Source organism: Staurois parvus, unplaced genomic scaffold, assembly GCF_062004578.1.
Source record: "Staurois parvus isolate SC_StPar_1 unplaced genomic scaffold, SC_StPar_1.0 ptg000243l, whole genome shotgun sequence".
Taxonomy (NCBI): domain Eukaryota; kingdom Metazoa; phylum Chordata; class Amphibia; order Anura; family Ranidae; genus Staurois; species Staurois parvus.
Genome location: NW_028318039.1, coordinates 11507547 through 11520675, shown reverse-complemented (window position 1 = coordinate 11520675; position 13129 = coordinate 11507547).

Here is a 13129-nt window from a genome sequence, read left to right as displayed (position 1 = left end):
TTCTTCCTATACATTCCTTGATGCATTTAAAAATGTAAAAATATACAAAATACAATGTCACAATGCATATTTTGTTTAAGACTGTAAAACCCTAAAATATACCTAAAGTGGGGTAAAATAATAGTTCCACAGCATTGTTCTACATTTATACTCTTTGAGGGTATTGGTGCAAAATATGAGGCAGCTCTGCATAGAAACCAATCAGCTTCCAGGTTTTATTGTTAAAGCTTAATTGAACAAGCTGAAGTTAGAAGCTGAGTGGCTACCATGCACAGCTGCACCAGATTCTGAGTGCAACAGTTTTAGTAAATCCCCCCCCCATATTTCTATCTATCCTCACTCACTGCATTATATGTGCATTGTATTCTGTAATACTTTTACATTATAATGTATTTTTTGGAGATAAAAAGGGGGGTGCCAGCATCACCATAACAGGTAGACATGCACAACAACAAAACATTTTTAGATGCCATAACCCTTCCCCATTGTAGTAAAAATATGTTTTTGCATGTGTCCAAAAAAAAATAGAGGCACAGATACCATTACAACTCTGTTAGCTACTCTAATTGTCTCCTGCTCTATTCAAAACAACATAAAATTGTTTTACTGAAGTTGGTATTGAGGAAAGTATAGGTGGTACCTGGATAAAATTGGATGAGTGGTAAATGTGTGCTGATTTAGATATCTTGGTTCAAATATATCTAAAGCTAAAATATTATCATTTTAGTTTAAGGAGACAGTTAAAGACCTTTCTTTTTGCTATATGTGTCCTATTAGGGAAATTTCCCTTAACTTCCTGTCTTATATACACAACAGCAATATGAAAAGAACTCTCCTATTAGACAGTTGTCACAATAACAAATGTCCATATTGAGAGAATTTAAAATGTTAAAATTATTAGACTTATCTCACTTTTTAGTCTCAGTGACAGTGGTCACTAGAAAAAATAGAAAGGGGAAATCTCCCCAGGAGTTACACAGACAGTAATAAAAAAACAGGGGTTCTAACCCTTGACCACTCCATTCAAATCTAAAAAAATGCCTTTAGAAATGCTTTTAATTCTTCTCAATCTCTGAAACGTCTTTTATTAGAAGGATGGACACCCAATTCGCATGTGTTTTCAGCAGTATTAAAGTGTCCATCCCATAGATACTTTTCCAGATGCAGCTCTGAGGAGTGAATACCCTTCCATTCTAGAACTATTCCTATTCAAAATCATTCAAGCAAGAATAAGTTGAAAAAATAGCTTGGATTTGGAGATGGGGTAAACAGGATGAAGTGGTGGCCAAATGAGACAATTGGATAATATATCCACCTGCGCTGCTGCGTTTATAATGTGTAATATAAAACAGCTGCTAACATCCAATCCTCACCTTCAAATGGATATAAACATACCAATACTAAATACATCAATATTTAGTATTCAAATGAGACAATTGAGGGTGTTTTCTATAGGGGGCAGATCTGGATAAAGGCCTAGATGTGGCTACAGAAAGAATCGTGTTTTGGGGTCGAGAAGGTATGATTTCTGGTGGGTGGAAAGAAATATATATGAGTTTGGTACATAAAGGTAATAATAAAGGTAATGTTTACATGGCTGGTTTAGAGTGATTATATTTATACATGACTGGTGCAGACTGGTGCAGAAAAAATATATTTATACATGGCTGGTTCAGAGATATAATATTTATACATAACTGGCAAAACTAGATTTTATTTAAATAATTGCTATGCAGAGATATTAGCATTATAGATGATTTTTATTCAGGAGATTATATGCCTGATGTGGATAGATGTTCAGATATTATAAATATTTTATTTTAATTTTGTGGTTTATGAAAACACATCCCTACAAAATGTAAATGTAAAATTAGATTTAAAAAGGCACAGGCTTTGCTGACAATGCCAAAAGCATTAGGTTTTGTATGTGCTAATTTGTCCAAGGACAGTGTAGCAACAATGTATGTGCCTTTGCTTTTTTCCGGTAGAAAGCAGGGGGTAACCCCGGAGGTGATTGCCCAGCATACACATCCTAGCAGCACATCTGCTTTTTTATTTTTGTCAACCAAGCTAATTGTCAAGGAGAAGGGTGGACTCTTTGGGGTTGCTTTACCAAAGGCAAATAGATTGTTCACTTTACAAGGGAAATTGCACTTAGCAGGGCCATTTTCCAAGAGTGTAGTGAATACGGTGAAGTGCTGACATCCATCATCCAATCATGTGCAAAAATACTGTTTTTTATTTTCCGTGCATGTGATTGGGTATGTTTATTTGTTTCTAGTGGTAGAAGAAAATTCATCTAATATGTGAAGTCTAAGCAGTGCTCAAGACATAAAAAAAGACGTTTCTGAAAAAGCCTTGAATTCCAATAACATACTGTACAAAAATACACATTTTGTTAATGTTTATCTCCTAATAGTGAAACCATCAAATAAAGCAGGCAATCTCAACAGCAAAAGAAGTCCGATATAATAACATCTACAAAACACAAATATATGTTAGAATCAAATATATTAGTGAAAAAAAAATTCTTCCATTGGGTACAAGGTCTGTGGTCTATGGTAAATCAATAGTCGATATACTGTATAGGAAAACAAACTATAAATAAATAGATCAAAATTATGAGAGAAGGAAAAAAACACACAGCCTATTACTCATGAATACTGTGCTAAAAGGCTGTGTGGAAAACTGTGTGAAAGTGTCAGCAAAAGTGCCATTTCACAAAATCACTGAAAGCATGGCTGACTTTTAGAAAAACCTCTAAATGCGCTATTGAAACAAAACAATGTGCATTACACGATATACTTCCTTTCTTTCACTCATGATTTGCTTTCCTCTAAGCTTACCTTTCACTAGCTGACTGCTCTGTATGTGTGTATTGTGTAAAATACAGTACATGGATTTATTGCACTGTCATATCTTTATTTTCTAAGCATGAAAAATAATATTTTTTTGTATACTGTCTAGAATTTAACTGCTTTCCGCCCAACCTCAGTACATCTACTGCGGGCAGGCGGCACAGTCAGGCTAGGTGAAATACAGGTACATTGCCGCCTGGCTTCTAGGTTTCGGGCTTGTGTGCGCACCCCTTCTGCCAACCCATGCTGTGATTGGGACAGCACCAGTTTTCCAAACCTGCTGATCGGCTGTGTCCAATCACATCACTGTCTTTACAAACATGTAGAACAGAACAGTGACCTGGCTGTTTCTTCTCCATGAAAAGCAGACAGATCTGTAAGTACAAGCAGCACACATTACACTGGTGAGGCACACTGTTAACCCCTTCATTGCCCCTTGTTGTTAACCCCTTCCTTGCCATTGTCATTAACACAGTGTACAGTATTATATCTGATCACTGTATTAGTGTCACAAATGAGATCATTGTCAGTTAGTTTCAATCTCAGTATATGTCTGTTATTGCAAAAATGCTCACCACATCACAGTCTCACTATAAATCTGATCACCACCATTACCAGTATAGCATATATAGCTGCGTAAATTCCAGTATATATACCATAGTTTGTAGACATTAATCCACTTCTTGGCCACCCTATAACTGTTTTACTGAATTTTGAATTTCCATGTAGGGGCGCTGTCACCTGTGCTGTCATTGGCTCCCATAGGTGTCAATCACTGGGTCCCGGCCAGCAATTCATAGCCGAGACTCGGTGATTGGAGTAGCAGCTGACAGGAGAAAGATATGTGGATGTAAACAACACAGATCTCTCTCTTGTCAGTGGGGACATGCTGGTTTTTATCTCTCTGCAAACAGGGAGTTAAAAGCCAGCATGTCCCCTAGTAAACACAACACAGTACAGAGTCTAATCACTCCATAATACACAGTTAACCCTTTGATCACCCCAGATGTTAACCCCTTCCTGCCTAGTGTCATCAGTGCTTTTTATTAGCACTGATCACTGTATTATTATCTCACTGGAGATGTCAGTAGCAATTAGTCAGTTCCCACCCAGTGTTAGTTAGTGTCAGAATGCTTGCCGTACTGTTATAAGTCGCTGATCGCTGCCATTACTATTATTAAAAAAATAAATAAATAAACATTCCAGTATATATACACCACCATGTGTAGACTCTATAACTTTCATGCATACCAATTACTATACACTTTTTGGGATTTGTTTTTACTAAAGACATGTAGCAGAATACATTTTGTCCTAAATTTATGAAGAAATTGTATTTTTGGAAAAAATGTTATTGGATATGTTTTATAGCAAACTGTAAAAAATATTGCTTTTTTATATTGCAAAAATAAAAAACCCAGTAATGATCAAAAACCATCAAAATAAAGCTCTATTTGTGTGAAAAAAAAATTGTGTACACTGTTGCATGACCACGCAATTGTCAGTTAAAGTAGCGCAGCACTGTATAGCAAAAAATGTCATCTTCCGGGGGCAAGTGGATAACTTTCATACAAGCCAATTAGCATACACTTATTGGGATTGTTTTTTACCAAAGCTATATAGTAGAATACATTTTGGCCTAAATTTCTGAACAAATTTAATTTTTTAATATATTTTATAACAGAAAGTAGAAAATATTGATTTTTTTTTCAAAATTTCAGATATTTTGACATTTATAAAATAAAAAAATAAAAAACCCAGTGGGGATGAAATGCCACCAAAAGAAAGCTCCAACTGTGTGAAAAAATAATATAAATGTAATTTGGGTACAGTGTTGCATGTCTGAGCAATTGCCAGTTACCCTAGGTTCACACCTAAGTGTTTTCCACAGTGTTTTGCAGAAACGCACTACAGTCCATTTAACATGATTTCCTATGGGACACGTTCACATCTCCACGTTTTCACTAGGTGCGTTTTTTGGAAAGGGTCAAGGACCTTTTTGAACGCAAAAAGTTGCATTTTTGGTTCTATAGACTTCAATGGAAACACTGCAGAAAAGCATATACTGCATTTTGACCTAATTTTGGATGTGTTTTAAATCTGCCTAGCAACAAGAAAAAAAAACACATGTGCCAAGATGCAACACAAAATGTACTTCAGAAACTGACCAAACGCAAACTGCACAGGTGTGAACCTAGCCTTAAAGTAGGAAAGTGCTGAATAGTAAATAATGGAAAGTCTTTTTTTTCGCTGTGTCTTAAGCTGACCATAGATGGTCTGAATCTCAGCGATTTCAGCAGGACACAAGTTTGGCTGTTTGGGCATTTAGACTAACACATGAAAATGTACCCATTCGAAGGGAGGAAAACATTTTATATAATATTATTATTATTATTATACAGGACTTATATAGTGCCAAGAGTTTGCTCAGCGCTTTACATTATAGTGGGAGACAGTACAGTAACAATACAGTTCAATAAAAGAGGGATTAGAGGGCCCTGCTCCTTGGAGTTTACAATCTAGGAGGGAGGTGATAGTGGTACAAGAGGTAATTAGCTGTGGGTAATGGAGTGGTAGGAGGAGTAGTGGATTCCAGTAGTAGCTGGGGGCAGGGTAGGCTTCCCTGAAGAGGTGGGGTTTCAGACTGCACTTAAAAGTGAGCAGAGTAGGCGATAGCCTGATAGCTTGGGTAGGGAGTTCCAGAGGATATGTGAAGCCCTTGAGAAATCCTGGAGACAAGCATGGGAGGAGGAGACAAGGGAGCTAGAGAGTAGGAGGTCTTGCGAGGAGCAGAGTATGGTTTGGGTGGTATTTAGAGGGGGCAGTTTTATGAACGGCTTTATACGTCAGTGTTAGTGCTTTGAATTTTATCCGTTGGGCAATTGGAAGCCAGTGGAGGGATTGGCAGAGAGGGGTGGCAGATTTAGAGCAGTTCGTAAGGTGAATGAGTCTGGCAGCAGCATTCATAATGGACTGGAGTGAGGATAGCCTGTGGTGACGTAGGCCAGTGAGGAGGGAGTTACAGTAGTCAAGGCATGATATAATAAGGGAGTGAATGAGTTGCTTAGTGGATATACAGTATATTAATATACAGTATAATAGTCGGCTACCATTGACTTTAGTGGGGTTCAGATTTGGCATCCAACCTTGTTTGAATTGAACCCAGGCATGTTCAGCTTGTCACTATGTATCCCGAACTCACTGAATTATAAGACTACCCACTCCTCATTAAGATTTGCAATCACAGTTTCTAGTCTAAGGTAGTCTTCCAGTACCAACTTCCATTGTGGCTATGAACTGTCAGGTGAGTGAATGCTGAAAGCTGCAAAGGAAGCTAATGCTGGAAGCTGTGAAAAGGTGTGTCAGAGTAAACTATGTCCTTTAAAAGCACCCACCTCTCACCATGTCCACAAATCAATGCACTACAGTTTCCTTATCCAACAGAAATCTGCTTTTACTATGAAAGTTCCACTTGGTTGCATTTGACCTCTAGGTTGTATTTGGGTGATTATAGCTAGAGATGAGCGAAGTATTCAAAAATTCGATTCGACTGATTCGGCGAATTCGTAGAAAAAATTTGATTCGAGTCGAATATATTCGCTGTGAATTTAACTTAAAAAAGGGTGTTTCTAGGCTTCAGAGAGACTTAATATTAGTGCTGAACACTGTACCTTTAATTTAAATGCCCTTGGAGTCTGCTGGGGAAGAGAAATAATACTGTCAGGCAGTATGACATGCAGATGAGTGCCGTCGATCTTAGAATCACCGCACACTTCACTCATTTGGCCAGTCACGGGGCCAAAACCAGAGTGTGGAGCCACAGTGTGGCGGTGGAGGCAGCAGCAATGGGAGGCCATGCAGCACCCTATGACAAAAATGGAAACCACCAGCAGTGTGAGGAGACCTGAAAGTGGCACATGGCAGAGTGTGGCGATAGAGACAGCAGCAATGGGAGGCCGTACAGGGACCCATGACACACTCTGGACCTGGCAGCAGCATGAGGAGGCGGTACAGGGGCCCATGGCAGATTACGGGCCTGGCAGCAGCATGAGGAGTCGGTAGGGGGGCCCATGGCAGATTACAGGCCTGGCAGCAGCAATGGGAGGCCGTACAGGGACCCATGACACAATCTGGACCTGGCAGCAGCATGGGGAGGCGGTACAGGGGCCCATGACAGATTACGGGCCTGGCAGCAGCATTTGGAGTCGGTACGGGGGCCCATGACACACTCTGGACCTGGCAGCAGCATGAGGAGGCGGTACAGGGGCGCATGACAGATTACAAGCCTGGCAGCAGCAACTTGGACAGGAGGACGTTCAGTTTCTGCACCGTCTGGTGCGTGCTCGCAAACTGTTGTCTCTTGGAAACGGATTCCAAGAAAGACTGCTGACGGAATCCGTGAAGAGGAGTAGCAGGAGAAGGAGCATCTGAACGAGCGGAATATGCCAACAAGCGACAACAGGGGCCCATGACAGATTACGGGCCTGGCAGCAGCATGAGGAGTCGGTACGGGGGCCCATGGCAGATTAGGGGCCTGGCAGCAGCTATGGGAGGCCCGTAATCTGCCAGCACCCTATGACAAAAAATGGAACCCACCAGCAGTGTGAGGAGACCTGAAAGTGGCACATGGCAGAGTGTGGCGATGGAGACAGCAGCAATGGGAGGCCGTACAGGGACCCATGACACACTCTGGACCTGGCAGCAGCATGAGGAGGCGGTATAGGGGCCCATGGCAGATTAGGGGCCTGGCAGCAGCTATGGGAAGCCCGTAATCTGCCAGCACCCTATGACAAAAAATGGAATACACCAGCAGTGTGAGGAGACCTGAAAGTGGCACATGGCAGAGTGTGGCGATGGAGACAGCAGCAATGGGAGGCCGTACAGGGACCCATGAGAGACTCTGGACTTGGCAGCAGCATGAGGAGGCGGTATAGGGGCCCATGGCAGATTAGGGGCCTGGCAGCAGCTATGGGAGGCCCGTAATCTGCCAGCACCCTATGACAAAAAATGGAACACACCAGCAGTGTGAGGAGACCTGAAAGTGGCACATGTTTGGGGCATGATTCATGGCGGATTTAGTCAGTTGTGTCAGGAACTGGTGGTTTGAAATCCAGACTAATCCACGCCTGATTCATTTTCACAAACGTCAGTCTCTCCACACTTTGGGTGGACAGTCGTGTCCTCCGCGGAGTTGCAATACCTCCTGCCGCACTAAACATGCGCTCCGATGCCACGCTACTGGCCGGGCATGACAGCCTTTCAAGGGCAAATTCAGCTAGTTGGGGCCAAAGGTCAAGTTTCGTTGCCCAGTAGTCAAGGGGATTGTCTACCTCGGTTGGCAGGGTGCTGTCCAAGTAGGCCTAAGCCTGTTGTTTGAGGTCCTGCTCCAGGTCCACCTGATGCTGCTGCTGCTGCTGCTGCTGCGGCTGGTTAGTAGTTTCCTCACTGCGCTGGTGAAGAAAGCTACTCATCATCGACTGCAGACTGAGGCAGCCGCTGCTGGTGGAGCTGCCACTGCTCCTACCACCCCACCCCTCCCCTGCTGCCATCGCAGCGGAACGCGAGCGCACAGGGCCCACAGTGTCTGAGGATGGACGTTGGCGCAGACAGGCAGAGACCAGCTGACTACATAGGTGGTTTTTATAGTACGTTATTTTGGCCTCCCTCTCAGCAGGTGTGAAAAAGGCCACCATTTTGGAACGGTAGCGAGGGTCCAACAAGGTGGACAGCCAAAAGTCATCCCTCTGTCTGATGGTTATTATTCGGCTGTCGCTACGCAAGCAACCGAGCATGCTATGGGCCATTTGTGCCAAGGAATGCGAGGGACTCCCTGCCTCCATCTCCACAGCATACTGCCACGGTGCGTCTGGGTCCTCTGTCTCCTCCTCCTCCTCCTCTACCAGATGCTCCTGCTCCTCCACTCCTGTCCGCTGAGTGGAAAAACCACCCATTTCACTCAATAATTCCTGAGCACCAATGTCCTCCTCTACCTCCTCCTCTTCTTCCTGTCCTGCCCCCACAGGGGTCATGTGGCATTGAGATCTGTGCGCCACGTCTACCGCACCCTGACCAGCCATTGTTAACAGCATTTGTTCCAGGACGTGCAACAGAGGAATGACGTCGTTCATCCCATAGTCCTGCCGACTCACGAATAGCGTGGCCTCCTCAAAGGGCCTGAGCAAGCGCAGGTGTCACGCATGAGCTGCCAATGGCTGACATCTAAGTTACACAGGGAATACCTTTATCCGCTTTTAACATCAGGAAATCTGTGATGGCCTTTTGCTGTTCGTAAAGGCGGTCTAACATATGTAGGGTTGAATTCCACCTTGTTGCAACGTCACAGCATGAGGAGTCGGTATAGGGGCCCATGGCAGATTAGGGGCCTGGCAGCAGCTATGGGAGGCCCGTAATCTGCCAGCACCCTATGTCAAAAAATTCTACACACCAGCAGTGTGTGAGGAGACCTGAAAGTGGCACATGGCAGAGTGTGGCGATGGAGACAGCAGCAATGGGAGGCCGTACAGGGACCCATGACAGACTCTGGACCTGGCAGCAGCATGAGGAGGCGGTATATAGGGGCCTATGGCAGATTAGGGGCCTGGCAGCAGCTATAGGAGGCCCATAATCTGCCAGCACCCTATGTCAAAAAAATTCTACACACCAGCAGTGTGAGGAGACCTGAAAGTGGCACATGGCATGAGAGACTCTGGACCTGGCAGCAGCATGAGGAAGCGGTATATAGGGGCCTATGGCAGATTAGGGGCCTGGCAGCAGCTATAGGAGGCCCATAATCTGCCAGCACCCTATGTCAAAAAATTCAACACACCAGCAGTGTGTGAGGAGACCTGAAAGTGGCACATGGCAGAGTGTGGCGATGGAGACAGCAGCAATGGGAGGCCGTACAGGGACCCATGACAGACTCTGGACCTGGCAGCAGCATGAGGAGGCGGTATATAGGGGCCTATGGCAGATTAGGGGCCTGGCAGCAGCTATGGGAGGCCCTTAATCTGCCAGCACCCTATGTCAAAAAATTCTACACACCAGCAGTGTGTGAGGAGACCTGAAAGTGGCACATGGCAGAGTGTGGCGATGGAGACAGCAGCAATGGGAGGCCGTACAGGGACCCATGACAGACTCTGGACCTGGCAGCAACATGAGGAGGCGGTATATAGGGGCCTATGGCAGATTAGGGGCCTGGCAGCAGCTATGGGAGGCCCTTAATCTGCCAGCACCCTATGTCAAAAAATTCTACACACCAGCAGTGTGTGAGGAGACCTGAAAGTGGCACATGGCAGAGTGTGGCGATGGAGACAGCAGCAATGGGAGGCCGTACAGGGACCCATGACAGACTCTGGACCTGGCAGCAACATGAGGAGGCGGTATATAGGGGCCTATGGCAGATTAGGGGCCTGGCAGCAGCTATGGGAGGCCCTTAATCTGCCAGCACCCTATGTCAAAAAATTCTACACACCAGCAGTGTGTGAGGAGACCTGAAAGTGGCACATGGCAGAGTGTGGCGATGGAGACAGCAGCAATGGGAGGCCGTACAGGGACCCATGACAGACTCTGGACCTGGCAGCAGCATGAGGAGGCGGTATATAGGGGCCCATGGCAGATTAGGGGCCTGGCAGCAGCTATAGGAGGCCCATAATCTGCCAGCACCCTATGTCAAAAAATTCAACACACCAGCAGTGTGAGGAGACCTGAAAGTGGCACATGGCAGAGTGTGGCGATGGAGACAGCAGCAATGGGAGGCCGTACAGGGACCCATGACAGACTCTGGACCTGGCAGCAGCATGAGGAAGCGGTATATAGGGGCCTATGGCAGATTAGGGGCCTGGCAGCAGCTATGGGAGGCCCTTAATCTGCCAGCACCCTATGTCAAAAAATTCTACACACCAGCAGTGTGTGAGGAGACCTGACAGTGGCACATGGCATGAGAGACTCTGGACCTGGCAGCAGCATGAGGAAGCGGTATATAGGGGCCTATGGCAGATTAGGGGCCTGGCAGCAGCAATGGGAGGCCCATAATCTGCCAGCACCCTATGTCAAAAAATTCTACACACCAGCAGTGTGTGAGGAGACCTGAAAGTGGCACATGGCATGAGAGACTCTGGACCTGGCAGCAGCATGAGGAAGCGGTATATAGGGGCCTATGGCAGATTAGGGGCCTGGCAGCAGCAATGGGAGGCCCATAATCTGCCAGCACCCTATGTCAAAAAATTCTACACACCAGCAGTGTGTGAGGAGACCTGAAAGTGGCACATGGCAGAGTGTGGCGATGGAGACAGCAGCAATGGGAGGCCGTACAGGGACCCATGACAGACTCTGGACCTGGCAGCAGCATGAGGAGGCGGTATATAGGGGCCCATGGCAGATTAGGGGCCTGGCAGCAGCTATAGGAGGCCCATAATCTGCCAGCACCCTATGTCAAAAAATTCAACACACCAGCAGTGTGAGGAGACCTGAAAGTGGCACATGGCAGAGTGTGGCGATGGAGACAGCAGCAATGGGAGGCCGTACAGGGACCCATGACAGACTCTGGACCTGGCAGCAGCATGAGGAAGCGGTATATAGGGGCCTATGGCAGATTAGGGGCCTGGCAGCAGCTATGGGAGGCCCTTAATCTGCCAGCACCCTATGTCAAAAAATTCTACACACCAGCAGTGTGTGAGGAGACCTGAAAGTGGCACATGGCATGAGAGACTCTGGACCTGGCAGCAGCATGAGGAAGCGGTATATAGGGGCCTATGGCAGATTAGGGGCCTGGCAGCAGCAATGGGAGGCCCATAATCTGCCAGCACCCTATGTCAAAAAATTCTACACACCAGCAGTGTGTGAGGAGACCTGAAAGTGGCACATGGCAGAGTGTGGCGATGGAGACAGCAGCAATGGGAGGCCGTACAGGGACCCATGACAGACTCTGGACCTGGCAGCAGCATGAGGAGGCGGTATATAGGGGCCCATGGCAGATTAGGGGCCTGGCAGCAGCTATAGGAGGCCCATAATCTGCCAGCACCCTATGTCAAAAAATTCAACACACCAGCAGTGTGTGAGGAGACCTGAAAGTGGCACATGGCAGAGTGTGGCGATGGAGACAGCAGCAATGGGAGGCCGTACAGGGACCCATGACAGACTCTGGACCTGGCAGCAGCATGAGGAAGCGGTATATAGGGGCCTATGGCAGATTAGGGGCCTGGCAGCAGCTATGCGAGGCCCTTAATCTGCCAGCACCCTATGTCAAAAAATTCTACACACCAGCAGTGTGTGAGGAGACCTGAAAGTGGCACATGGCATGAGAGACTCTGGACCTGGCAGCAGCATGAGGAGGCGGTATATAGGGGCCTATGGCAGATTAGGGGCCTGGCAGCAGCTATGGGAGGCCCTTAATCTGCCAGCACCCTATGTCAAAAAATTCAACACACCAGCAGTGTGAGGAGACCTGAAAGTGGCACATGGCAGAGTGTGGCGATGGAGACAGCAGCAATGGGAGGCCGTACAGGGACCCATGAGAGACTCTGGACCTGGCAGCAGCATGAGGAAGCGGTATATAGGGGCCTATGGCAGATTAGGGGCCTGGCAGCAGCAATGGGGGGCCCATAATCTGCCAGCACCCTATGTCAAAAAATTCTACACACCAGCAGTGTGTGAGGAGACCTGAAAGTGGCACATGGCAGAGTGTGGCGATGGAGACAGCAGCAATGGGAGGCCGTACAGGGACCCATGACAGACTCTGGACCTGGCAGCAGCATGAGGAGGCGGTATATAGGGGCCCATGGCAGATTAGGGGCCTGGCAGCAGCTATAGGAGGCCCATAATCTGCCAGCACCCTATGTCAAAAAATTCAACACACCAGCAGTGTGAGGAGACCTGAAAGTGGCACATGGCAGAGTGTGGCGATGGAGACAGCAGCAATGGGAGGCCGTACAGGGACCCATGACAGACTCTGGACCTGGCAGCAGCATGAGGAAGCGGTATATAGGGGCCTATGGCAGATTAGGGGCCTGGCAGCAGCTATGGGAGGCCCTTAATCTGCCAGCACCCTATGTCAAAAAATTCTACACACCAGCAGTGTGTGAGGAGACCTGAAAGTGGCACATGGCATGAGAGACTCTGGACCTGGCAGCAGCATGAGGAAGCGGTATACAGGGGCCTATGGCAGATTAGGGGCCTGGCAGCAGCTATAGGAGGCCCATAATCTGCCAGCACCCTATGTCAAAAAATTCAACACACCAGCAGTGTGAGGAGACCTGAAAGTGGCACATGGCAGA